This window comes from Furipterus horrens, unplaced genomic scaffold (assembly GCF_987537825.1).
Source record: "Furipterus horrens unplaced genomic scaffold, mFurHor1.1.pri manual_scaffold_9, whole genome shotgun sequence".
Classification (NCBI taxonomy): domain Eukaryota; kingdom Metazoa; phylum Chordata; class Mammalia; order Chiroptera; family Furipteridae; genus Furipterus; species Furipterus horrens.
In genome coordinates this window covers 40,191,803-40,219,254 of record NW_028327179.1, presented here as the reverse complement: position 1 = coordinate 40,219,254, position 27,452 = coordinate 40,191,803, and the positions used below count along the sequence as shown (strand labels likewise).

At 35.7% G+C, this 27,452-nt stretch overlaps 1 pseudogene across 1 annotated transcript in view; it reads right to left on the bottom strand.

Annotated features, from left to right (window-relative positions):
• Positions 1-8,802, bottom strand: part of LOC150001638 (semaphorin-3D-like) — a 249,311-nt pseudogene extending 240,509 nt beyond the window's left edge. Inside the window, exon 1 of the transcript XR_016512977.1 lies at positions 8,658-8,802. The product of XR_016512977.1 is annotated as a semaphorin-3D-like (transcript). The remainder of the gene's footprint in view (positions 1-8,657) is intronic.
• Between the last annotated feature and the right edge of the window lie 18,650 nt (positions 8,803-27,452).

The window sequence follows — 27,452 nt, the reverse complement described above, 5'->3', positions numbered from 1 at the left end:
AATAAAGATCAGATCAGAAATAAGCAAAATAGAATCTAAAAAACAATACAACAGATTAATGAAACCAATAGCTGTTCCTTGAAAATATGGCCAAATCTTTAACCAGATTCATCAAGGAAAAAAAAAAAAAAAACGCTGAGAGAGAAAGAGAGAGAGAGAACCCAAAAAAACTAAAATTAAAAATGGAAGAGGAAAAGTAACAACTGTCTCCACAGAAATACAAGGGATTATAAGAAAATATTATGAACAAGTTTATGAACAAGATAGTCCAAAAAATTTCACAATCAGAATGAATAAATTCCTATAAAAATACTATCTTCCAAAACTGAATCAGGGAGAATCTGAAGAAACAGATTACAATTAGTGAAATTGAAGCAGTAATCAAAAAACTCTCAACCAACAAAAGTCCAGAACCAGATGCTTTCACAGGTTAATTTTATCAAACATTCAAAAATGAACTAACACCTATCTTTCTGAAAATATTCCAAAAAATTTAGGAGGAGGGAAGCCACCCAAACTCATTTTACTAGGCCAGCATTATCCTAACTCATAAACCAGATAGAGACACCACAAAGAAAGAAAATTATAGGCCAATATTCTTCAGGAACATAGATTCTAACATCCTCAACAAAACATTAGCAAACCAAATATAACAATGCATTGCAAAGATCATACACCATGATCAAGTGGGATTTATTCCAGGGATGCAAGGTTGGTATAATATCCATAAAATAATAAATGTGATGCACCACATAAACAAATGAAGGGTGAAAACCTCATGATCATATCAACAGGTGCAGAAAAAGCTATTGATAAAATCTAGTATCCATTTATGATAAAATTTTCAGCAAACAGATAGAGGGAACATTAAAAACCATATATAATAAACCCACAGCCAACATCATCCTCAAGATGCAAAAAGTGCAAGCATTTCCCTTAAGATTGGGAACAATACAAGGGTGTCTGCTCTCACTACACTTATTGAACACAGTACTAGAAGTCTTAGCCACAGCAATCAGACATGAAGAAGAAATAAAAAGATCCAAATTGAAAATGAAGAAGTAAAGCTGCCATTATTTGTAGATGACATAATACTGTACATAGAGAACCTTAAAGTTTCCACCAGGAAATTATTAGAACTGGTAAATAAATTCAATAAAGAGGCAGGATACAAAATTAATATCAAGAAATCAGTTTCATTTTTATGTCAATAACAAACTATCAGAAAGGGAAACTAAGAAAACAATTTCATTCACAATTGCTTGATAAAGAATAAAATATCTAGGAATAAATTTAACCAAGGATGTAAAAGACCTTTATTCAGAAAATTATAAGATGTTAAAGAAATAAATTGAAGAAGATGCAAATAAGTGGAAGCCTATTTCATTTTCATGGGTAGAATCAACATCATTAAAATATCCATGCTACTCAAAGGAATATATAGATTCAGCACTGTTTTTATCAAGATACCACAGAACTAGCACATATATACCAAAAAAGACCCCAAGTGGCAACAGCAATCTTGAGAAAGAATAACAAAGTTGGAGGCATCATACTACCTATATCAAATTATACTACAAAGCCATAGTAATCAAAAAAGCATGGCAGTGTCATAAAAACAGACATACAAAGGAGACATGCTTGGGCTCTGGTTGTTACTTTAGAAGATAATAAAAGCCCATGAGAAAAAAGGCCTGGTAGCTAGGCTGGATGTGCAGTCCATGGCAATTTTCCAGAAAAGGAACAAATGTTGTTTTCCTGAAAGATGACTAGAAGGGACTTAAAGGCACAATGGAAAACCTGAAGGTCTTGGAATAGACAGGTGTTTACAGGCAAGGCTGGATGCCAGGTATGCGGCTCAGCTTCTGTGCCCTGAAGGGCAGACTGAAGGTCACCCTAAATGTTCCTAGTGTCAGTACCAGCAAAGCAGACTTAAAGATCCTAAGTGATCATTTGCTACTCTTGTTAAGTTTATGCGAATGAACAGGATGAATTAAAAATAGACCTAATGAAGTCCCTTTAATGGCAAGGAGAATAATCTTAAGGAGAAAAATTGTGATTCAAGGAAAATCACAATCCTCAGTGGTAGTCTATAAAGTAGTGCAACTAACTGTCTTTAAAGTTTCTTTTCATTTGAAAGTTAAACTATGTCTGTGGCATCATCAAAGATGCTTAATTTACAGGCAAGAAGAATGTCAGATGCCTTGCAACTGGAAGTCTTTCCAGTAAGACAGTCTTACAGATTTAGAGACTGGTTTGTGGGTTACACTGCATAAATTAACATGTGTTTTCTGTTGTCAAAGAGCATAAGCTTATGATCTCATTACCTGAGTGATTATCTGTATGTATAGGCCTCAATGCTGTCTGCGTTACTGCCTCCTGAGACTCAACGGATCGGTTGACCTAAGTGGCTGGGTTGGTGAAGGATGGGGTGGTCTGTGGGCTTCACCTTAAAACTGGTTTCTCTTTTCTATCCTAATGGCTTGGACAGAAAGGGCCCAGAAATCTCAGAGGGGAGAAACCTAAAATATTTCCCTCAGCCCAAACAAAGTATAGTGGGCAAAAGGGTTTTGGACAGGTATGATGTGCCTGGCACACCTTCCTTTTTTTTTCCCTAATGTGGGACATTGAAAAATTAATAACTGCCTTTTGTCATCTAGTGGTTATGGACTGAATGATATCTTTTAACCCTGTTGCCAAATCTCTTGCCCCCCAGAATACAACAAGGATGCCAGCCTGTTAAACGAAGCATGCCATTGTCCAAGGACAGCCAACCGACCTGGAGTCTGCAAGATCCTTCCCCATGTGGAAAGGCCACCCTCCCTTCACACACCCACTCATATTAGGGATTTCTGGACCCAAAGGTAGGTAGGACAACAACCATGTCCAGCTTGAAGCAGCTAGAGGAGCACGAGACTGTCATCCATTGTCCTCTATAAGATTATAAATGGTCTTAAGTCTGAGAGGGAGGGATTGTTATTTTTTGTTATAAAAAATTAATTAATTATTTTTTTAAAAAAATAATAATATAGGAAGGGGAGAAGCCAGAGTACTTGTATGCATGACCCATGGGCATGGACTTGGGGGAAGGGGATTGCTGAGGGAGGGGGGGTGCTGGGTTGAGGGGAGCAAAAGCAAAAAAAATTGAACTATTGTAACAGTGTAATCAATAAAATATACTAAAAAAGTATATATATATATATGTATTAAAATAAAACAGACATATAGATCAATGGACAAAAATAGAGAGCCCAGAAAGGAGGCAAAATCATACAAAGGGGTAAAGATAGTCTATTCAATAAACTGTATTGGGTATATTGGAAAAATGTGTGCCAAAAAAAAAAAAAAAAAGTGAAACCAGACAAAAGAATAATCTCAAAATGGATTAAAGACTTAAATGTTAGTCTCGAAACCATAAAAATACAAGAAGAAAACATAGGCAGTAAACCTGTGGGCCTTTCTCATAGTAATATTTTTCCTGATATATCTTCTCAGGCAAGGAAAACAAAGAAAAAATGAACAAATGGGACTAGATCAAACTCAAAAGTTTTTGCACAGCAAAGAAAACCATCAACAAAATGAAAAGACAAACCATTGAATGAGACAGCACATTCACCAATACATCTGATAATATTTAAAAAAAAAAAAGAACCTTATAAAACTCATCACCATTAAACCAAACAATCCAATTTAAAAAATGGCAAGGGCCTGAATAGACACTTCTCCAAAGAGAACATACAGATGGCCAATAGTCATATGAAAAGATGTTCAATGTCATTAATTATCAGAGAAATGCAAATTAAAACCACAATGAGATAGCACCTCACACCTGTCAGAATGGCTATCATCACTAAATCTACAAACAATAACTGTGGTAAGGATGTGGAGAAAAAGCAATCATCATGTGCTGTTGGTGGGAATGCAGACTGGAGCAGCAACTGTGGGAACCAGTATGGAGATACCTTGAAAAAATTAAAAGTGGAACTGCCTTATGATCCAGTGATTCTACTTCTAGGAATTTTTCTGAATAAACCTGAAACACTAATGTGAAATAATACACGCACCCCTATGTTCATTGTAGCATTATTTATAATAGCCAAAATTTGGAAACAGCCAAATGTCTATCACTAGACATTTGGGTAAAAATATGTACATCTACATAATGGAATTTTTTTTTTATTTTTTTTAATGTGTTTTATTGATTCTGTTACATTTGTCCCAATTTCCCTTCCCTCTTCTCCCCTCCACCCAGTGGCCCCCTCCCTCCAGTTGTCCCCCCCTTTTAGACCATGTCCATTAGTTGTGCATATAGTTCTTCTCAACCTCTCTCTGTCTATTCCATTCTCTCCTACCATGCTCCTTAATTCCTATATCATCTCCCTCCCTCTCCCCCTTCCCCCTCTCTGCTGACCTCCCCCCAATATGCTCCCCATACCTATAGTTCTTTTTCCACTCTCGTTGCCTGTTTAGTTTGCCTTTGTTTCAATTCCCTAGCTTCTGTTGTTGTTTCTTGTGATGCAGTTTTCATTTTAGTGTTCATCGTTTTGATCCTCCTTTTTCTAAACCAGTCCCTTTAACATCTCATATAACAGTGGTTTGGATCTAATGAACTCCTTCCGTTTTAGTTTGTCCTGGAAACACTTTCTCTGCCCTTCCATTCTGAATGACAATTTTGCTGCATAGAGTATTCGTGGTTGTAGGTTTTGGATTTTCATTACTTTGAATATTTCTTGCCAGACCCTTCTTGCCTGCAGGGTCTCCCTTGAGAAGTCAGCTGATAGTCTAATTGGGACCCCTTTGTACATGATTCTTTTCTCTCTTGCTGCTTTTAAGATTCTCTCTTTATCTTTAACTTTTGACATTTTGACTATAATGTGTCTTGGAGTGGTTCTCCCTGGGTCCAGTTGTTTTGGAATTCTCTGTGCTTCCTGGACCTGTAAGTCTATTTCCTTCCCCAAGTTTGGGAAGTTCTGCTTTATTATATTTTCACTTAATTTTTCAATTTCTAGTTCATCTTCTTCGCCCTCTGGCAAACCAATGATTCTTATGTTGGGCCTTTTATAGCTGTCCCAGAGGTTTCTGATCCTCTCATCATTTTCCTTGCTTCCCGTTTTTTCTCTCTGCACTGGTTGACTGTTTGTTCCTTCTTTGTGTTCTGGTTTTTGATTTGAACTTGGATTTTATTTCCTCACCATCTGTCTCATATGTGGTTTTGTTCCTTTCAGTATGAGTGTTTTTCGATTCTTTCTCATCTTTTTCCAAATCTTTTGTTAATTCTGTAAGCCACCTGATAACAATGGCCCTGAACTGAGCCTCTGACAGGTTTCTTATTTGTTCATCTGTCAGATTCTCCATCTGTTGCCTGGTGAGCTGCGCCGCCAGGATTTCTATAGTTGTGTGCCTCATTTTGACAGATGTGTTTTGTTTTCTTGGGCCGGCTATAGAGGGCAGTGCCTGTGTACTCACCACAACACAGCGACCGGTGCCAATCCGCAACCTTTCTCGCCGGCGCTTTGTTGTCACTGCCCAGCAACCAGTGGTGATCCGCAACCTATTTCGCAGCCCTGTGGCGCTTTGTGTGGGGGCGGAGTCCAAGATGGATTCACATAGTTATTCCGCTAGGAGACCAGGATCCGTCCTCCCACCCCCTGGGCCTCACTGTTCGAGGCGATGTGGTGGCTGCTTCTCCCAGCGTTGGGGTCGTGAGCTGCCAGGGTTTGACTGCAGCTGGGATTGTCCTCCCTGCCGCTGGGATTGTTCTACCTGCCGCTGTCCCTGGTGCGACCGCAAACAGCACCACCCACTTTCGCTCTTCCTACCTGCCCAAAGGGCGCCGCTGATTTATAACTTCATACGTTGGGCTTCCGTGTAGTTTTATTTTCTGGAATTTCTAGTTATCCTTTGTTTTGAAGTAGTTGTATTCCTCTCTAGTTGTAGAGGGAGGCCGAGCATGTCCGTCTAAGCCTCCATCTTGACCGAAGTCTACATAATGGAATATTACTTGGCCATAAAATTAAGGAAATTGTGGGTGGGGGGGGAGCAAGGGGGGAAAAAGTGAGGCATCTGTAATAGAAAAACAATAAATAATCTTTAAAAAAGAGAAGAAAATCTTCCCTTTTGTGACAGCATGAATGAATGTGGAGAGCATTATGCTAAATGAAATAATCCATTCAAGGTTTTTTAAATATTTATTTTAAATATAAAACTGGTTAAAAGCAAAGGGCTGAAGTGTTATACCAGGCAAACATTAAGCATAAGAGGGATAAATGGATAATTAATACCAGAATGAGATTTCAAGAAAAGCAGTATTAACAAAGAAAAAATTTTGATTATAAAAATTAATTAAGAAGACATACTAATCCTAAGTTTATGTGCACCTAATAAAACTTGAAAATATATTCAGTAAAAACTAATAGAACTAACAAATACAATGAAATTATATACAACAGAAACAAACTATTGATAAATGCAGTAAGTTGGATAAATCTGAAATGCATTACAAGGTTTAAAATGATACATGCTTTTGGATTCCATTTTAGCACATTCTGGAAAAGAAAAAATCATAAAGACTGAAAACAGAGCATTAGTTGCCAGGGACTAGGTTTGGAGAGAGGGTTTGACTATAAAGAGGCATGAGAGAATATTTTTTGGAGGGGCAGAGGAGGAGATGAAATGGATTTGTCAAAACACTTGTCAAAACTTGTATGTAGGACTGTATACTAACCAAAACAATACAAAGAAATAAATTATGGATAATGCAGTCTCCAAGTTGATGACATAATTATCCAGCATACCAAGTAAGACTTGGGTTGGAGTAGAATACCTCTGTTCATCATGCAGCTGTGGCAAGGATGGCCAAGCCCTCAAACCTGCAATGTGCCAGGGGAGAAGCAGGTGTGGGTCTGGATGAAGGTACAAGGCAAGCCTGAGAGAAATCTGCATTTCATTATATAAAATAATAACAAAATTAAACAGAATAGTGTAAGGTAGTAATTTCCAACTTTTTCCTTTCATGTCACACATAAAAAATTACTAAAATTCTGTGACACACCAAAAAATATTTTATATTTTTTGCTGCTGTGACAAAAAAAAAAAAATTGGCATAAATTTTGTATCATTAACATATCAGATGGTTATAGTTGGAGTAGATTAGAAAAGAAAGTATCCAGAGGTTAACTGGAAAGTTTGGCCTTTACTGATAACACTAACAATTTCCCCTACAGTAACAGCCAAAAATGTGAAGAAGAGAAGTGTAATGCGGACAGGTAACGAGGTGGTGTGGAAGATTTTGGAAGTCATCTTTCTATTGTTTCCATTTTCTCAGTCAATAAATGCAAGGTCAATGACTGCCAATGAAGATGAGGAAGGACATATTAGAGGCTCAATTTAGAGAGGAGTAGGGGTAAAACGGTGTCCGGGAGGGAAGAGTGAATGGCTCATGCAACTTAATGTGATTTCTAGGCACAATGAAGCACTTACTTGAGGTTAGTGACCGTCCATTTATATAGTCACGAGTTAGCATGGATGTCATCTTCTCTCTACTTTTGTCCAGCAGTATGGGTTTATGGATGGGGTAGGTGGAGAATTGGTTTTAGTTACAGTTGCCAGGCAAGTAAAAGTTGGACAAGAGGGTCTAGAAGTTATAGAATATAGGGATTATGATTGGCCATGGACTTTAATATGAAACACAATCCTTAATACATTGTAGGATTCATTTTATATTTCATAAGAAAATAACAGTGATTATTATGTTTTTGACCATTCTGGTTCCAGTTATACTTGAAGGAGTATATCTAGTTTGTTATGTAAACATTTCATGTCAATCAATAATTCTAAAAATATAACAAAGACATTTCAAATCAATTAAATGTCTGAGTCATCAGAAAAAAAAGATCTTAAAAAATAAAAAAAAGGAAAAAAACTAAAAAAAAAAAAAGAAAAAGAAAAAATAGATCTTAACATTATATTTCTTGAATCAGATAAAATTTGCATAGCACTTGACATTGCATAATATGGTTTCATAAATATATTCTCTCTTCTTAACAAACTGTGAAGCAGATGGAATAACTATAATCATTTCCACTTTACAAATGAAAAACCTTAATATCTAATGTATCTACTTAAAATAATTTAGTTGCTTTGTTCATCATCACATAGTTTATAAACTCTAACATTACAATAATTATTTCATTATAATGGAGGAGAAAAGGAAGTAATACCTTTCAGCCAATTATTTACATATTTAATGTTATGGTCTTGGAAAATATCTTAATATTCATTTTTGATGACCGCATTTAAGAGTTACTAGAACTAATAAGAAAATAAAAACTCAGGCTTTGGAATCAGACTTGGGTTCTAGTCTCTGTTCAGCCACTCATTTTACAGTAGACCTTAGGCAAGTTATGCAACTAAGTTGCAATTTCCTCATTTATATAGCCAATATAACAAAATTTATCCCAGTGTTTTGTGCTGTTAAAATCTGATGTATCAAAAGCTTATATGATATCTAGCATGTTGTTGCAAAACTCCTGAGTCTCCCCTTGCCGCTTCTTGAGGACACTATCTTGTGTATCAAAGCAGAGGATACAACGTCTGAATTAGGATAGGCCAGGACCTGGCTGTTAGCATAGTAAGGGAATTTAAAGCGTCCCACATACTGAGTTCCATGTGGCATTTGTGTATATCCAAGGTTCCGGTTGTAGTTTTCAAACACAGTGGAGACATAACTCCGGGAGGCTGGTGTCCTTGGCGATCACCCGCAGCCCCTGACGTCCTGCCACACTCTACACCCCTCACCTCCATCTTGACCGGAAGTCCCAAATCATTCGTTTTTAATAGGTGGAAAGAATTCTATTTCATGAAAACACTTTAATTTTTCTAATTGTTCTGGTTTGTAAATCAGTTGCTTTGTTTGTAGCTTTTCAATATTCTGAAAAAATATTTTCATTAATAGCTTGGTACATATACCTTTGTTGATTAATTAGTATATACTTAAGATAAATCCTCCAAAGCAAAATTGCCAGGTAAAAAATATGTGCAACACACATAACGTTTCTCCTAGTCCAATACAGGGAAGCAAAAATATCTCCTTTGGGTGATATTTAAAATCAGATCCACAAGTAATCAAAGTCATAGGAAAAGTCCCTGTTGTCAATTTTGAGTCATTCCGGAACAAATTTGCTCAGCTATCACAAATAATTCTTAAATCGATTACAGATGTTTATAGTCCTAAATTATTGTAGAATAAGTGCAGCTAAATCATTAACCTGTGAGATTCATGTTACTTTTACACATGATAGTAGTAGTGATTTTTACCAAACATGACTGGAGAGAGAAATTGGCTTTATATATGAATAAATATCTGATGCAGAAGGAGCTAATGTCTTCTCTCTATGCTGTTTCTAACAATCTCTGACATCCAGCACTACTTTATGAAGTGATATGGTTTGAAAATTTAATGTATCATAGCAAATTTACCTTGGCAAAACTCTTGTTTGAAAATCATCGATGACCCAGTTATATGCCGAGTTCATGTTTCATTGAATACCTTATTGCAAATAGGATCATATTTTTATTTTTTTTACATGTTGTCCATCTACCTTCTCCTCTTCAATTCTGGTTAATGAAAAGATGTTGGAAGTCTTGATTTGTCCCTCTATATTCTACATATGCTTAATAAGTATCACTATATTACCCTGGCTGGTATGACTCAGTGGATTAAGTGCCCGCCTGCAAACCGAAGTGTTGCCAATTTGATTCCCAGTCAGGGCACATGCCTGGGTTGTGGGCCAGGTCCCCAGTTGGGGGCCTGTGAGAGTTAACCACACATTGATCTTTCTCTCCCTCTCTTTCTCTTTCCCTTCCCCTCTCTCTAAAAATAAATAAATAAAATATTGAAAAAAGAACGTTTCACTATATTTTTCTCAGATAGAGGGACAGTCACATGGGGAAAATTTGTAATCTGTTCCTTATCATTCTAATTCTTAAATACATTTAGTAATATTTGCTTACCTTGTTATTTTTCAAACTATTTAAAAAAATCACCTTTATATTTACTTATTTAAATCTTTAACTTTTTAAAAAATAATCCTGAGTCTGAATAACAAGATTTATATAAGGATCACATTCATTTCTTTCACTTTGTAAAGCTTAAAATTTCAATGTTTCAAAAAACACAACAAGCTCTTACCAAATACATTCAAGATTGTTTTTTATAAATCTAGGTTGTTAAAAAATTAATTGAATCTTTAACACAAATCCAGTTGGATGTTACTCTGTATGAGTGACTGGCAATAGGACTTATTTCATGGACAACAGTGAGGTCATGGAGACTATAAAGGAGAACTGAATCCTACTGTTGGAGAGTTGATAATGCTAGCAATCCAGATAGGTATCACACATCTTATGAAGTGGGCGTGGCCAATTGAAAGCATCTGTATGTTATTCCCACAAACATTCATCAAGAGAGTATATGGCGGCACAGTCAATTACATAAATCTGGTGTTCTCATAGTGATTTCTATCCTATTATAGTAGTCCCTCTCTATATCACGGTTCATTTATCGCAACCTCACTGTACTGCGGGATTTTTAAAAATATTATATTTAATTATTTATCGCAGACTTTTTGCTATATCGTGGGATTTTGTGGTACTGTATACGTATGTTGTTAAAGTTACGTAGATTTAAGAGTGTAGACTATGTTTAAGAACATAAGTAGTATTTATAAAATTGTGGAAAAGCTTAATAAGGGAGTGGGAAAGGTTAATAAGGAACTGGGAATGGTTTATAAGTCTGTGGGAAGGGTTTGTAAAGCCTTAAAATATATATAAATATAAAATAAATGGAAGGTTCTTACTTCACGGATTTTCACCTATCGCGGGGAGGTCTAGAATGTAATACCCACGATAAGTGAGGGAATACTGTATTTTGCTTCCTTTTAAACCTAGTGATTCCTTCTAACTGACCCTCAGCATGAAACATAAATAATGTAGTATTTTTATTAAAAAGTAGTTTTAATAGTCTTTAAAAACTAAAACATGCAGTAGGACACTCCCAGAGCAATAGTGTATTTTGCTGCCACCACTCCTGCATGGGGTGCTGCTAATGAAAGACCTGCAGACAGCAGTCACAAGTCACCTCCCTGTTTCCCTGTGGCAGCATGATGGATGCAAAGTTCATCAGCCACTAACCAGAAGTGTCATTTTTCTTTTTCATTCACAACTCGCCTCAATTTGGTGTATTGGGTCACTTGTCACTCTCTGAGACCTTGTGTAAGTTAGCAAGGGATATTTTGGGGGGCAGCGAAGTAAATCTTTGTAAACTGTCAGATTCTTCCTCTTCTTGTTAACATTGGAAGTTTCTATGGTAATATCTTTATAGATTTGTAGCTTGGAGATTTTTACCAGTGATAGCTTAACATTCGTATGTTAACTTAGCCTGAAACTTCCCTTTTTGCTTCATCTTTATCAAAAACAAAGGCACGTAGAGAGAAAATATAAGCTGCACCCTTAAACACATTGAATGCCTGTTGTTATGCAAATTTAACAGTTAGAAGCATGGAAAGAGGGAATCTCTGAGAGTAGTTTCAGATGAAATTATGGTTGTGAGACTGTTTCATTTTGAGTGACAAGTAGACTTCATGATAACACATAGAGTGCAATGTTACATTCCATGCAATGTCAGGAAATGATGTATAATGGAGCCATCTGAAGGAATCACTGCTTGGCTTTCTCTGATGGTCACACTCTGTGTTAGTCTTCCATTATTCATATTATCTTAGTAAGCAGTAATCTGGAATGTATCAAGAATATCTCTTTGTCTTTCTTTGCAAAGATTTTTGTATAAAAGTTCACTTGATAATATGCCAAAGAAAGCTGTTGTACAATGATTACATCAATGAATCAAATCTAACTTTGACTGGATAATTTAATTCTAGTTACACTTTTTCTTTTAAGAGAGGGAGGAAATAATTCCTGTCCTTGATATTACAGTATACTTTCAAGCAAGATTAAAAAAAAAAACCCTACTGTATCAAAAAATAAAAAGGATTTTATAAACAACTATTATGATTATTAAAACAATGAAAAATGCATCCACAATATGTGCACTTTTTTTTCTCTTGATTTTTTAAAGTTTCCCTCAATTCTCTCTTTGGCATAATTTTAATTGTTAATAATTCTGAACTTTTCCTAAAAAATGCAAATTAAGAAGTCAGCAGGTAAACAACATAAAAGAACTGGAGAACCTTACTGCAGTTTGGGAATATTTTCCCTTTCTGCCTTTATTCTGTGTTATGATTAAGTTGACATTTATTTACAGATGATGGTAAGTGTTTTTACACTAAGACTTTAAAGTGTTTACTCTGTGAAATAGTAAGATTTACATCATCCACAGCTAAGTACATACTTGGCCTTAAACAAAAAGGAACTAACTTTAAGGTGAGAACTTAGTCTTCTTTTCCATTATTTCTTTGTTGTCTACTCATTGATTATTCATTTTATTATCATGTCATTCTTTTAATTGAAGACCAGTGCGTAAAAAGCCAAGTAACCAATTGTTTTTACCGAAGGAAATCTTGGGATTGACAGCTCCAGTTATTGTAGTAATTTGAATGTTTTCAAAACAATAACTTTAATAATAATTTCAAACTAATAATGGCATGAATATATTGAAAGTTATTTATAGTCCAATTACATTGAAACATGGAAAATATTTAATAGCAATTACAGGTATTATTGTCTATTCATCCATTTTATAATGTTTTGGGCCTTGTGCATAGCATCAACAACAGAAAAACACCCAAAATGAATAAAAGAAAGTCTTACTCAGGCTGTTTAACAGAACTATTTGACTCTGATTTTTCCTGCCATCTGGTGGCAAGATCAAAATATAGACAATATGTATTCAACCACATAAACAATGAACTCTAATTTTAAATCTTTTTATCATTGTCAAACAAGTACAGTCATATTAATTTGATATGCTCTCAGTAGTGGATATAATAAATCAATTAATTATGTGTAGTCCAAGTTAAAAAACATTATCATAAATATATGAACAAAAAGTACCTCAAGATTAACATAATCTTTCCAACTAAATACACTAAAAGTAAGACTCATAAATAAAAATTAACAATTTAGCTGGTATCATATATATAGGTCAATGGTACCACATTAAATATTTGTTTTAAATTTAGAGGACAGTGTTAATACTGTATTCATTTGTTTTAATAGAGTTGAATTTTATTGAAATATAGAAGACAATTTTTAAGTAAGAGTATGCTAAAATACGAGAACTCTCATTCTTAATTTTTTAATAAATTTGATGAATGGAAATGAATTTGTCTATTCTAAAGATGTTTAAAATTCAAACAGGAAGTTTAAGATTAAATTTTATTTTATATGTTACTTTGAATGCACTCCATTCAAATGGGAGTATAAAATTTACCTTACAATATTTTCATTTTAATAGAACTACTTTATTTTACATTATACATCTTATTGAACAAAAAAAATTTTAAATGTATGATAATTTAATACTTCTAAATGTTTAAAATAGATGGTTCATTAACAAAAATTCTTATAACTATGTACAATTATTTAAAAGGTGTAAAAAATAGTGTCATATATTATATATTAATTTTAATCAAGTGATCTGAACTAGTGTCAGCAACGCTTAGCAAACTCAGTTCTTCATCTGAAGACTTATTTTTAAGAGATAATCTCTGAAATTTCATTGTGAGCTATTTCTTCTTATAATTTGTTCTGAGACTTCTTATCCATATACCTGTATATGATTTAAAAAATAGTCATAAGTTTATTTCTGTTATAAGAATTTTCTTAAATTTATAACTGTAAACAACTTTAAAAATTATGAGTTATATTTTTCTGAATTTCAAGAATAAAGTGTCTGTTCTGTTATGTATAGGGAAAGCTCAGGGTTAGGGAAACACTTAACCAATATAATAACTAGAATATACTGCAAACTTTATTGCAATGAATATTCTTTCTTTCATAGTTGGAAATAGGCAATAGCTGAAATAGTTTGTGAGACAGCTGAATGGCTGATTCATGCAGTCATATGGATACATGTTCTGTCTACACATCATAAACTGAACTGGAAATTTGGCAGCTACCCAATTTATGAGATCCTTGACAATTCAGGCCTTAAGGTAGATTTAACACTTGTGAGTGACATGCCTAAATAAAGAACGTTTGGGATAACATTCTAAAATTATTTTATGCACTTCACAACTTAAGTTCCCCAATAAGAAAACAATTATTTTAAAAAGCAGAAAATATCCCCCCTTTCTTATTTCTAATCCCCTCTGCTTAGAAAGATATGCCTATAAAAAAAAATTAGATACTGATACATCTAAAATTTGTGACTCAAGTCAATGTGGGAACTGGAAGATGGATAATGTTTTAATGTGGTAGACTATTATTAAATCTGACAACTCTAGATTATACAGCTCTCAGAGTTCTAAATTAACACATGAGTCATTCATCAGTTTTTGAGCATTTATGTGTCAGGCATTATAATTAAATAAATGGTTAAGAAGGCACAATCATCTCCTAACCATTTAGGAGATGATAGAAATCCTACTATGCAAAATTAAGAATCTAACATCAATTAAGAAGAAAGACTTAAATTTCACAAACATTTGGTGTCTAATAAATATTGATATATTGATTTATGTAACTACACAGTTATTTGTCCTATAGTAAACTTTTTAAAATCACTAAATTGAATACAGTTTTTAATTTAAAAATAATCTGATTTTTTTTTGCATACGACTTAAACAAATAACCATGGTGTATTTAGCTTTAGTTATATATATTATCTATAATCTCACTTCATTGTTTGATAGGGGTGCAATAAAAACAGAATCTCATTTATACAACATGTTAGAAACACATTTAATCTTTGAGTAATTTTGTAATTTAAATCTTACACCCATTATGATGATAAAAACCTGAGGCTAATGGACCCCAAGTGACTTGGTTAATATCAGCTATTGTGATAAAGGAAGGACACACAAACTTAAGTCTTTAGATACCAGGCACACTCATTTGTGTATTTTAAGTAAATAGGCATGAGTTTTTGTATCAAAGATAAGTGGGTCCCAATCTGAGCTTGACCACTGAACACCTAGTACCACTGAACAAATCTGATGATGTTATCTTTAGCATAAAATGGGATGTCAGAAAAGGTGGAGAATAGAAAAGTGGCTATTTTCCCTCTTCTCCCAAGTCACTTATTTCTCAAAGTAAAGGATATACTCTTTCTCAGTAACAAGAAAGTACATTCCATATCTATGTAGTTATATATGACAATTGGTCATATTTCAGTGTTGCTGCTCCTCTGCTCTATCATGGATGGTCAAGATTTGAGTGCAGAACAAACTCTAGGGAAATTGATAATACTAGTTAACAAACTTCTGAAAGTAGTGAAAGGTTTAACATTTAGAGGAGGAAGATCTGTCCTTGTTTTTAAAATAATATTTATTTTACAAAGTTACAAGTAACTTGAATTAATATGAAAAATGAATTGAATTTTTTTAAATAATCCTTTGAAATGAACCTTGAAAACATTTTGTTTAAATGAGGCATTTCTTCTAGATAAAGAAAGAATCTCAAGTGTTCCTATATTTAATCTACTGATGAATATATTCTAAATAAAGTTAATATAATAAACCACTGAATATCTATTTGAGGTGTTCTGTTTTGGAAATATTAAGATATATGATTATGAATAAGGAAAAACATATTTCTAACATTCTCAATTTCTTCTAAAATATATTAGCCAATTAATCATTAGAAAAAATATAATTATTGAGCAAAAAATCCAATATTATATAGTTTTAGGAAAAAACAAACACAAAATCAAATGTAAATAAAATGAGGGGTTCATCTTGGGAAGTAACCTGGGCCGAAGTGTTGACATTAGTCCTAGTACTTCCACTGACACATAATGTAACCTTAGGTGACACATGAAACTTTATGTTCACAACCTATGTCTTCACTTGTGTTGATGTTCATAAAGAGAGAAAGCAGTGCCTCAGATTTATACAAAATGAGTGATTTTCCTTCTCAAGCCTTTTGATAAAAAGGATCCATCTTCACTTCTCATTTAATATATGCAGCATCTTGTATTTGTGTTTTGCTTTAAAGAGAAAAAAGAAATAATTAAAACATTTTTATTTAACTTTATTATTATTTAAACATATTGACACCACTAATTCAGTGAACAAAGTCAAGTTAGCTCTTTGTTGCTATGTTAATCATAAAAATAAATGGGGTGAATTTTTACCTTTTAATTTTGATTGCATTTTCTAAATACACTAACAGAATTACTCAATTTCAATTTATATACTATGATTGCCAACCTAGGAAATTAAAATTCCTGCTTTTTGCCTTTCTTTGAGGAAAGAATCTCTAGCTTGTCAGCTTTGTAAGTACTGGATTCCACCCACCCTTCTCCTGGTTGTCCCTCAGATTGGACATTTTGAATAATCTCTCAGTTCTTACTAAAATTCTTTAGCGTGTATAGCACTAAGAGCATCACCCTCTCAGCACCTGCTTTTTATTTTATATGTAATTTTGTCCTTGCTTCTGTAAAAACCCTCTAAGGACTCATCACGTTTCCAATATGTGACTCTTTGTCATGTTGCAGGAAGCTGTTATGGTATTAGGGAGAAAAGTCATATGAGATGTGAAGTGAGTGGCAGTTAAAAACGCATACTTGTATTTCTAAACACTCTGACTCAAGTATTGAAAAAAGAAAGTGAAGCTACTGAACCATTAAGAGCAAGAAGGATTCACACTGGATATGTTGATGCAAAAGAAATTCTCTACAGTGCTGATCATTATACTTTATATGCACTCTATTTCTTTATAATAAAATAAACATAGTAATAATGCATTGCAATGTTTTAAAACTCCCTCCTCAAAACTCAGATTTCAAAACAGAACAACAAAATGTTCAGTAACCTTTGTAGCAGGTGGACAAAAAATATTATCAATCCTAGCAGACATGAAGAAAGTATTGAAGGTAGATATGATCAAATCAATGGTGTGTGAAAATTGATATCAGCAGAGAAATAGAAAGAAATACATTCTCAAGTATTCATTTCCTGAAGGTTTTCTTGACACTCTGAAAAAAAAATCTTTGCATTTAATATGAGTTTTATAATTTCCTCATGTAACTTCAATAATCTTAAAGAAATAAAATTCTCTCTAACTTAATTATGATTTACTTAAGAAAATTTAAAATATTGTTATACTATATAGCTTTGGAGGCATTAGAGAGGATTTTCATCAACTCAGTTCAATGATGGTATAAATTCTCACTTTCAAAATGTTAAGAATTCTTGACTTAGAACTTTAAAAACTAATCTAAAGAAATGTGATATAATCATGGATGTATCCTTACACTGGAGTTTTTAATCCTGCAAATTGAAAAGCAAATAAAGTAATGAGAAATAAATTTGGCTTTTTTTTCTTAACATATTAAGGAACTAGTAATATGGTGCTATATACTTGTGTTAGACTAATGTTTATGGGCATTTTTCCAAAAATATGATGAAGCATAGGAACTGTAATTTGCTAATCAATCCTTTAAAAGTGAGAAATAGCAATAATTATTATTTTCGGTGAATTTTATGAAACAGGTAGGCAATTCTGCATATATTTTTCTACCATGTAGCTATGAAGCAAAGAATTTAAACTCATCTACCCTCTTAAACCTTGACACTTGATAAAATTGAGGTAAATAATTATTCACAACTTCAAAGATCTCAGAGCTTTTACACTGTTCGCAGTCCACTTGTTGACTCGAATAACAGCAATTTGAATTAGAACATACCATCTCATTTCACCAGTATTTTACAATTTACTTGTGCCTTATTATATGCCATCTAATTTAAGACATACAACGCTTAGTGGATAGACAGGAATTTTTTTATTGCATTCAAGAATAAGGAAGCAGATTTCCAGCCAAGATGGAGGCATAGACAGACACGCTGCCTCTCCCTCCACAACTAAGAAGGAATACAACTACCTCAAAACTAGAAACAACCAGAAATTCCAGAAAATTAAATTCCATGGAAGTCCAGCAAACAAAGATATAAAGGCGAAATACTCATCCAGACAGGTAGGAGAGGTGGAGCTGGGACATAGAGAATGCGGTGTGGTGGCAGCAGCAGCAGCGGCGGCGGCAGTAGAAACACAGCAGAAAGCACAGTCACAGGTTTTAGAAAGTCAGGAGGGACACCTGGGAAACATTCCCAGCTCCTCACCATACCTTGAAGCTTATGGTCCCAGCACCAGGGAAAATCAAGCCTCATTGCCTCTGACTGTGCAGACCAGTGGGGGTTGGGGTGGAGGCAGAAACTGCTGGTCTCAGCAGAGTCCTCTTGTTTAAAGGGCCCCTACAGTCCTAGAATGTCCTCAGACTCACCCATTCTGGGAACGATGACCAGGGCAATAGTTAGAGGGGTGCCAGTCCAGTAGGGAAGTGGGAGAGGTGCCTGGAGAAGGGGCAAGTGCTGGGCAGGTGGCATTGTTCCCTCTCGGACCCCTCCCCAATACAGTGCCACAATGCAGTTAAACAGGTCGCCCTGTACTGATGAATCCTTAAGGCTCCACCCCTTACAATGTAACGGGACCAACAGCTCTACCTAGGATGTGAAGGCAAACAAACACAGGAGCCTGTCAGAATGAGGAGACAGAGAAATATGGCCCAAAAGGGGAAACTGATCAAGGTTCCATTGGGAGAAATAAGCAACGAGGAGATAGACAACGTAACAGATGCAGAATTCAAAAAACTGGTGATGAACATGCTCACAGGCTTGGCAGATATGCTTGAGTATAGCAAACGCATTAGAGAAGTGAAGGCGATCCTAAGTGAAATGAAGGAAAATCCACACAAAACCAATGGTGAAGGGAAGGAAACCGGGGTTCGAATCAATGATTTAAAACATAAAGAAAGAAAAAAACAGTCAACCACTGCAGAATGAGGAAGCAAAAATTGAGAAAAATGAGGAAAACTTCCAAAACTTTGTGAAGGAGATGGACATACAGGTCTGGGAAGCATGGAGGGTCCCAGGTGAACTGGACCCAGAAGGGACCACACCAGGATGCATCATGATTGAGGTACCAAAGGTGAATGAAAAAGAGAGAATCCTGGGGGCAGCAAGAGAAAGGCAGAGAGTTGCCTACAAAGGGGTGCCTATAGGACTATAAACTAATTTCTCAGAGGACACTTTGCAGGCAAGAAGGGACTGGCAAGCAGTACTCAATGTGATGAAAGGCAACCTACAACCAAGATTACTCTATCCACCAAAGCTATTATTTGGAATGGTAGGGCAAATGAAGTGCTTCCCAGACAAGGTGAAGCTAAAGTAGTTCATCATCACCAGCCATTATTATATGAAATGTCAAAGGGACTTACTTAAGAAAAAGAAGATCAAAACTATGAACACTAAAATGACAACAAACTCACAACTATCAACAACTGTATCTAAAAAATAAAAACAAAATCCAACTAAACAAACCAGAATAGGAACAGAATCACAGGTATGGGGATCATTAGTAGGGTTATCAGCTGGGAGAGGGGAAGGGGAGAAATGGGGAAATGGTGCAGGGACTAAGAAGCATAATCAGTTGGTACAAAATAGACAGGGGGATGTTAACAATAATATAGGAAAGGGTGAAGCCAAAGAACTGATATGCACGACCCATGGACATGAACTAAGTGGGGTGGGATTGCTGGAGGGAAGGGGGGTACTGGGCAGAGGGGAGCAAAAGGGAAAAAAATTTGGAACCACTGTAACAACATAATCAATAAAATATACTTAAAAAAAGAATAAGGAAGCTGAGGCTCAAAAAAGAAGTACATGCAGGAAGTGGAAAAGTCAGGGTTTGAACTTCCTGGTTTCATGTGTTATTGGCATCCTTGCAACTGACACCCAATGTACCAAAGTGCAAAATTCAGTCACATAAGTTTCATTAAAATACCTACACTCACTCAATTAATTTGCCTTAGATTTTAAACTAAGAAATCTCCAAAATGTGCTGCTAAAAATTGTCATTTTTCTTATTTAAGAAAGTGTAACATATTTCAAGTATACTTCACTCTAAATGCCATGCAACAGACACTATATTCTATACATGGGGTGTGAAATGAGTTGCAGATTAAATATGTTGATGAATGTTCTTAGTGAGCAGTCTGCAGCTGCCTTATGTTTCAGTAATTTACATCCTTAAAGTTGGTTGCTACATTCAATATATTTAAACACTGAAACATTAAAACTTCAAGGATCTTCACTGACTATCCTGCTGGGTCCCATCAAGAGTGATACAATAACAGAGCATGTAGACAAGATTTAACTTTCACAAAATTATGATGTTGCCCCTTGCAAGGAACACATATTGGTGGGTAATTTTTCATTATGAATGTGTATTTTTGATGCACAAATACTTGGAAAGCTTTTTTACAGCTGTCTTCACTTCTTTTAAATAAGACAAACTTTAGATGCATAATTTAGGATACTTATGCAAAAAGAGATAATATTTTGTGCATCATAATCAAGCATAGGTCATGCACAAATAATGAAGATATATGCCTTCTTGACCTTCCTTTATATTATGTATGTAGACTTTTGGGGACCAAAATAAACAAAGACATTCTGAGGAGGGTTAGATCTACTTTACAATACATTACTATTAATATTTAGCTAATTGTAATACTATTAGGATAGAGTCAATTCACATGAAAGAAAGCTAAATCACAGAGAAAGTGAGTCTGTTTCATGTTTATAAAAAACAAATTGATGATTTATTTTTCTTCTTCTTTGACTCTAATTTCTCATTTAAATTTGTGTTTTTCAATTCTTTCACAATTTATGTTTTTCATCCTGGTCACAAAGATGAATATTTTAATACCAAGATTTGGAAGTTTGAAGATTCTACTGTCAAATTTTTGTGATATTCAGTCTTTTGAATGTTTCTTTTGAGGCTAACTTATCTTTTTTAAGTTAGTTTTTTTTTTTTTTCGGTGTGGGTGATAGCCAATATATCTTAATTATTTTTCTCTCTCCATGAATATATAATGTTTCATATATGAGCAGCACCTTACAATTTATAAAGCATTTCCCATGTGGTATTAAGCATTGACATGTTACATATTGAATGTTTTTTCCCTCATAAAAATATACCTTATTACCAAAGCATTCTGAGGAATTAGCGAAAGATGGATGGTCTGATTTTCAGCTTATATTACATTTCCAGGATACCACTGCTACAATATTTTATAGTTCAGCATATAATTCAAGTGTTCATATTAGCCAAGTGAGAAGAAATGACAAAATTTTACATACAGCAACTATGACTTTTAGAGTTTTCCCAAGGAATTTTATATAAAGAAGCCAAAGTATCCCTGAATCAATATAAGGAACAAATTTTCCAAGATTACTGATATAGACACTAGCTCTACAGGATCATTAAAGTCTCTTATTTTTAAAATTAGAATAATTATGGTCTGTTCTTTTGTCTGGCTGGTTTCCTTTAAGTCACATTTACTCTTCCCAGTAGTATGGCATCCTTAGTTAGTCATGTTCTTCAGATATTTATTTTGAGTTGGTCTGTAATAATAAAGGCCATTTCTAATGCAGAAACAGGTTACCATGCATGGATACCTGGTTCACTCTAGTTGAATAGTTTGCATTTGTACCCCATGATCAGGGAGTACCTAATGTAAAAACTATGAATGAGCTTCAATTAAAAAATAAAACTAAAAAGGTGGAGAGAGTTCCTTATTTTCATTTACAGAGTGTTCAACCCACAACCTCCTAAATTCTAAATGACCTCTTCATCTCTTCCCAGAGAGAAAAATGTGTCTCTGAACCCCTCCACCTAGGCTATTGACTTGACTACATATTTCAAATGTCCTTTCAATATTAGCTCTCCCTCTTCTTTTATAGTTGAAAGTTTCCTCCACCTTAATATGTTTTCCCTCAATATTCTAGTCCCTATAGTTTTCACTTAATAGCCATCAACATTTTTGAAATATTTTAACCCTCTAATTTCCATTTTTTAACTCCCTTCACTCCTCAGCACACTGAATCTACATTCTTTCTGTACCACAGCAAAGTAATACTTCTTGAAAAATTTAATAGTGATCTTGTAACCACTTAAATTTTTAAAAATTTATTTAACCTCAGAAGCATTGGACTCCATTGGAACTTATTCCTTAAAACTTTAAAGGAGAGTTCCCACTTATTGAACTCTCACACAACAACAATGAAAATAAAGCAATGCTACCCCTATTTTTTAACTTAAAAAAGCCCAGAAAAGTCATGGGCCTGAGGTTACACAAGTGAGTGACAAAGCACAGAGTGGAATTCAAATCTTTCTCTCCAAAGTTGTGAATAAAGTTTTAATGGAGAGAAGATGAAAAAGGAGTTGATATTTAAGCTGGTTTCTAAAGAATGAAGAACCTGCTATGGGAACTTTTCGGGAGAGAACATTCTAAAAAGTAGAACCAGTACAATGTCCTAAGTCATCAGCATGCATGATAGGTTTAAGGACAAAAGTAGTTAATAAAGGGTCTCAGAGTGTGATAATGCAAAGGGAGTGAGCAAGCCATACATCATTAAAACCTATGGTAAAATTTTGCATTTTTTCCCTAATTGTAATAGAAATCCATAAAAACAATTGTAAGTGAAGTAATGATATGATCTATTTCTCACTTTATAAAAATTATTGTAATTGATGCACAGAAATTAGACTGTAAAGAACAGATATAAAAGATGGGAAAGTTATATAAAAATGAAACATAAGAAAGTCATATTTAGTTGCTTTTGGAACATAGGGATATGAGGAAGAGTTTTTATTACATAACCTATTAATAAGTTTTTATTTTTGAAGCAGGAGCATCTAAGTCTTAACAGAAACCTGCGCTATTTGAAAACAGTGATATTTTAAAAAGTTTACTGTATGACTCCAAGAAATGTAGAGGTTTAAGGGTGAATAAGTCCTTAAATTTTATTGAACTCTATAATCATACATAAACATCTCTGGGTTGTGTGCAACTTTAAACAGATGATGTAAATTTTCCTATTATCAGTTTCTTGAATATGAAATGGGAAGATTATGAGACATAAAGGAGAAATGGAAAGTTTAAGTTATGCAAGATGAGTGAGTTCTAGAAATCTGATGTACAAGGATAGTTCATTATCACTGTAAGTTAAAATTTCATTATTATACACTTAAAGTATTTGTTAAACAGGAAAATCTTATTTAAGTCTTCTTACCACAAAAGAAACAAGCAAAAATGAAGGGACAGGAGGAATCTTTTGGAGGCGATGGATGTTTGTTACCTTGATTGCAGTGATGAATTTCATGGTTATATACATACTCCAAACTCAACAAACTGTATGCAAAAAAAACATATAACTGATTTTTTTGATGGATTAATTATGCCTCTATAAAGTTAAAAATATGGAAAAATTATATACTATTAGTGATTTTCAAAAAAGTTGAATGTTGTGCTATAATGACCGGGTCTTCAAAATGGATACAAGCAAGAACCTTCTTATCATTTCTCCTTCCCACTTAAATAGCTCCTTTTGGGGGGAATTTATATATTATACTTGCAATATTTCACCTGACGAATTCAAAGCAGGCCCTGGTTGGTGCGGCTCAGTGGACTAAGCACTGGTCTGTGAACCGAAAGGTCACCAGTTCGATTCCCAGTCAGGGCACACGCCTAGGTTGTGAGCCAGGTCCCCAGTTGGGGCTGTGCAAAAGGCAACCGATTGCTGTTTCTCTCATACATCAATGTTTAGCCCTGGCTGGTTTGGCTCAGTGGATTGAGCATCGGCCTGCGAGCTAAGTGTCGCTGGTTCGATCTTCCAGTCAGGGCACATCAGAGAAGGAAAATTCTGACTCCAAAAAACCTCCGCTGCCTTGCGGCATACCTCTTCAGGGGAAAGGCTAAGGGAGTAAACCCCGACAGAAAATCCGGAGCCGGAGTCCCTAAGGCGGTTTGACGTTGTAGTCAACACCGGCAACTCCTGCGGCGCACCTGAAGCCAAGCTGTATTGACTCCGTCTTTCCCTTGGACCCTTCAGCTGCGAAGAGAGGGGGGGTCTGCTGCATGGGCAACAGCAGACCCTCCATATCACCCTGCCCAGGCTCTGTAGCTTCAGCTTCACTGGAGAGGACACTCCAGCGTCATCGCAAGATGTCAATTCAACACGGGAGGAGACAGATACCGTGTCACTCCCGAGTCCGACTGCACAGCCATTCTCGGCGGTGCAGATAGACTCTTAAGAAGCTACACCATCGTCTCTCGAGACGGACGGCTGCCGAGTTAGTTATTTCACCTGAAGTAAGCTAAAAAATATTGAAAATCTGCTAATTCATCTGAGGTTACTTTCAGACTTAATATTACATATATTTTTCATTCACCTTCTTTTCTCCTTTTCATAGATATTATTCATAGGTATTCTCATGAGTTTCCTTGCCACATAAATATAAATTTAAATTCTTATTTTTAAAACAGTCTTGATTCCTGAGCATAAATATGTCCAACTGCATGTTTATTTAAAACTCGCAGAAAGATCCTAAACTCAACATACTACCAATAAAATATTTGATTCCTCTTTATTTATTTTTCATTGCTCAAGTCAGAAAAGCAGAAACGTCATACTATATTCCTCATTTCAATATAGGTCCTTGGGTTCTACACCTACCAAATCTACTCCTTCTACTTTGGCTACTGCCTTTATTACCAGCATCAAGATTTTTTTTTTCTTGAGGATATTAAATAGCTTTCTGTTGGCCTCCTCTCCGACACATTAGTTTAAATTTCAACTCATAACTAACTCCTGCTATATAAATCTCATCATTTTCTCTACTTTGAATGGCTTCCCAGTTTATTCAGGACACACTTCATAGGCTGGGTTTAGCTGCTAACACTACAACAATTAATCACTCACTATGTACAAGTGGCTCCTTTTGGTGCTTTAATGTTAAACTGAGATGTGGAGCAAGTTAGCCTGTGACATAATCCAAAGTAAACTTTGCTTTTGTCTTCCACCATCTTTACAAAACATTTTTCATGAAGTTTGCAGGCCCATGAATTGTTCGCCCTTTGTTAAGTAAAATATAGTTTTTCAATCACTTAAGTCACAAACACAGCCTCAATTTAGAATATATATATATTTATATAGTCTACATATAGAATATATACAGGTAATCAGAGTAACTTGATTTAACAACAGCTTTTCTTCTACCTGCCTGCTCAAGTTAGCCTCAGCCTAGAGGATTAGTTGGTACCTTGGCCTGGAAAAGGCTAGAAGCTGACTGCTTTCCCTGGAATGCCTTTGTGAGCAATTCCGATGTGCCCAGCTGGGATGCTCTCACCTGCAGTTCCCCTCCCTAGGCTTGAATTGATGGAGGTAGCACTACTTTACCCTTTACTCCCACGAGAACAGAGGCCTACATATTGGCAATTACTTTTATTAATAAAATTTCTTCATAAACCCTCCACCTCTCTCTTCATTCTCAGAATGTCAACAGTTTCAAAGGGTAGAGTTTCAGAGGATTACCAGTGTTCAGCAATTTCTTTCAAAAATCTGCAGGCAACTTCCAGCCAAGATGGAGGCAGAGACAGACACACTGTGTCTCCCTCCACAACTAAGAAGAAATACAACTACCTCAAAACTAGAAGCAACCAGAAGTTTCAGAAAATCAAACTGCATGGAAGTCCAGCAAGCAAAGATATAAAGGTGAAATACTCATCCAGACAGGTAGGAGGGGTGAAGACGGGGCCGAGAGGATGCGGTATGGTGGCAGAAATAGCAGTGGCAGTGGCAGGCTGGTAGAAAGCACAGGCACACATTTTAAAGTCAGGAGGGACACCTGGGGAGCGTTCCCAGCTTCTCAGTGGACCTATCAGCTCACAATCTCAGCACCAGGGAAAATCAAGCCTCATTGCCTCTGACTGTGCAGACCAGTGGGGGTTGGGGTGGAGGCAAAAACTGCCAGTCTCAGCAGAGTGTGCTTGTTTAAAGGGCCCCCACAGTCCTAGAACATCCCAGAACCACTCACTCTGGGAACGATGACCAGCAACTGGAGAGATGCCAGTCCGGTGCAGAAGTGGGAGAGGTGCCTAGAAAAAGGGCGAGTGATGGGCAGGCAGCATTGTTCCCTCTTGGACCCCTCTGCCCCATCCCTAAGGCTCTGCCCCTTACAACATAACAGGACCGACAGCTCTACCTGGGATGTGGAGGCAAACAAACACAGGAGCCTGTCAGAATGAGGAGACAAGGAAATATGGCCCAAAAGGGGGAACAGATGAAGGTTCCAGTGGGAGAACTAAGTGATGAGAACATAGACAACCTAACAGTTGAGGAGAGAGACAACCTAACAGACACAGAATTCAAAACACTGGTGATAAAGATGCTCACAGGCTTGACAGATATGCTCGAGTACAGCAAACACATAAGTAAAGGCTATGTTAAGTGAAATGAAGAAAAATCCACACAAAACCAATGCTTTTGGAACAGAAGGAAAGAAAAAAACAACCAGTACAGAATGAGGAAGCAAGAATTGAAAAACATTAGGAAAACTTCCCAAATTTTGTGAAGGAGATGGACATATAGGTCCAGGAAGCACAGAAGGTCCCGGGAGAGGTGGAACCAGAGGGGACCACACCAGGACGCATCATAATTGAGATGCCAAAGGTGAAAGATAAAGAAGAGTCCTGGGGGCAGCAAGAGAGAGGCAGAGAGTTGCCTACAGGGGGGTGCCTATAGGACTATCAACTGATTTCTCAGAGGACACTTTGCAGGCAAGAAGGGACTGGCAAGCAGTACTCAATGTGATGAAAGGCAACCTGCTACCAGGACTACGTACTCTACTCAACAAGGCTATCATTTGGAATGGAAGGGTAGATGAAGTGCTTCCCAGACAAGGTAAAGCTAAAGGAGATCATCATCACCAAGCCATTATTATATGAAATGTCAAGGGGACTTAAGGAAAAAAAAGATCAAAACTATGAACACTAAAATGACAACAAACTCACAACTATCAACAACTGAATCTAAAAAATAAAAACAAAATCCAACTAAGCAAACCAGAATAGGAACAGAATCATAGGTATAGGGATCATTTGGAGGGTTATCAGCTCGGAGGGGAGAGGGGGAGAAATGCAGATATGGTACAGGGACTAAGAAGCATAATCGATTGGTTCAAAATAGACAGGAGGAAGTTAAGAGTAATATAGGAAAGGGTGAAGCCAAAGAACTTATATGCACGACCCATGGACAAGAACTAAGTGGGGTGGGACTGCTGGAGGGAAGGGCAGTACTGGGCAGAGGGGAGCAAAGGGGAAAAAAAATGAAACTACTGTAACAACATAATCAATAAAATATAATTAAAAA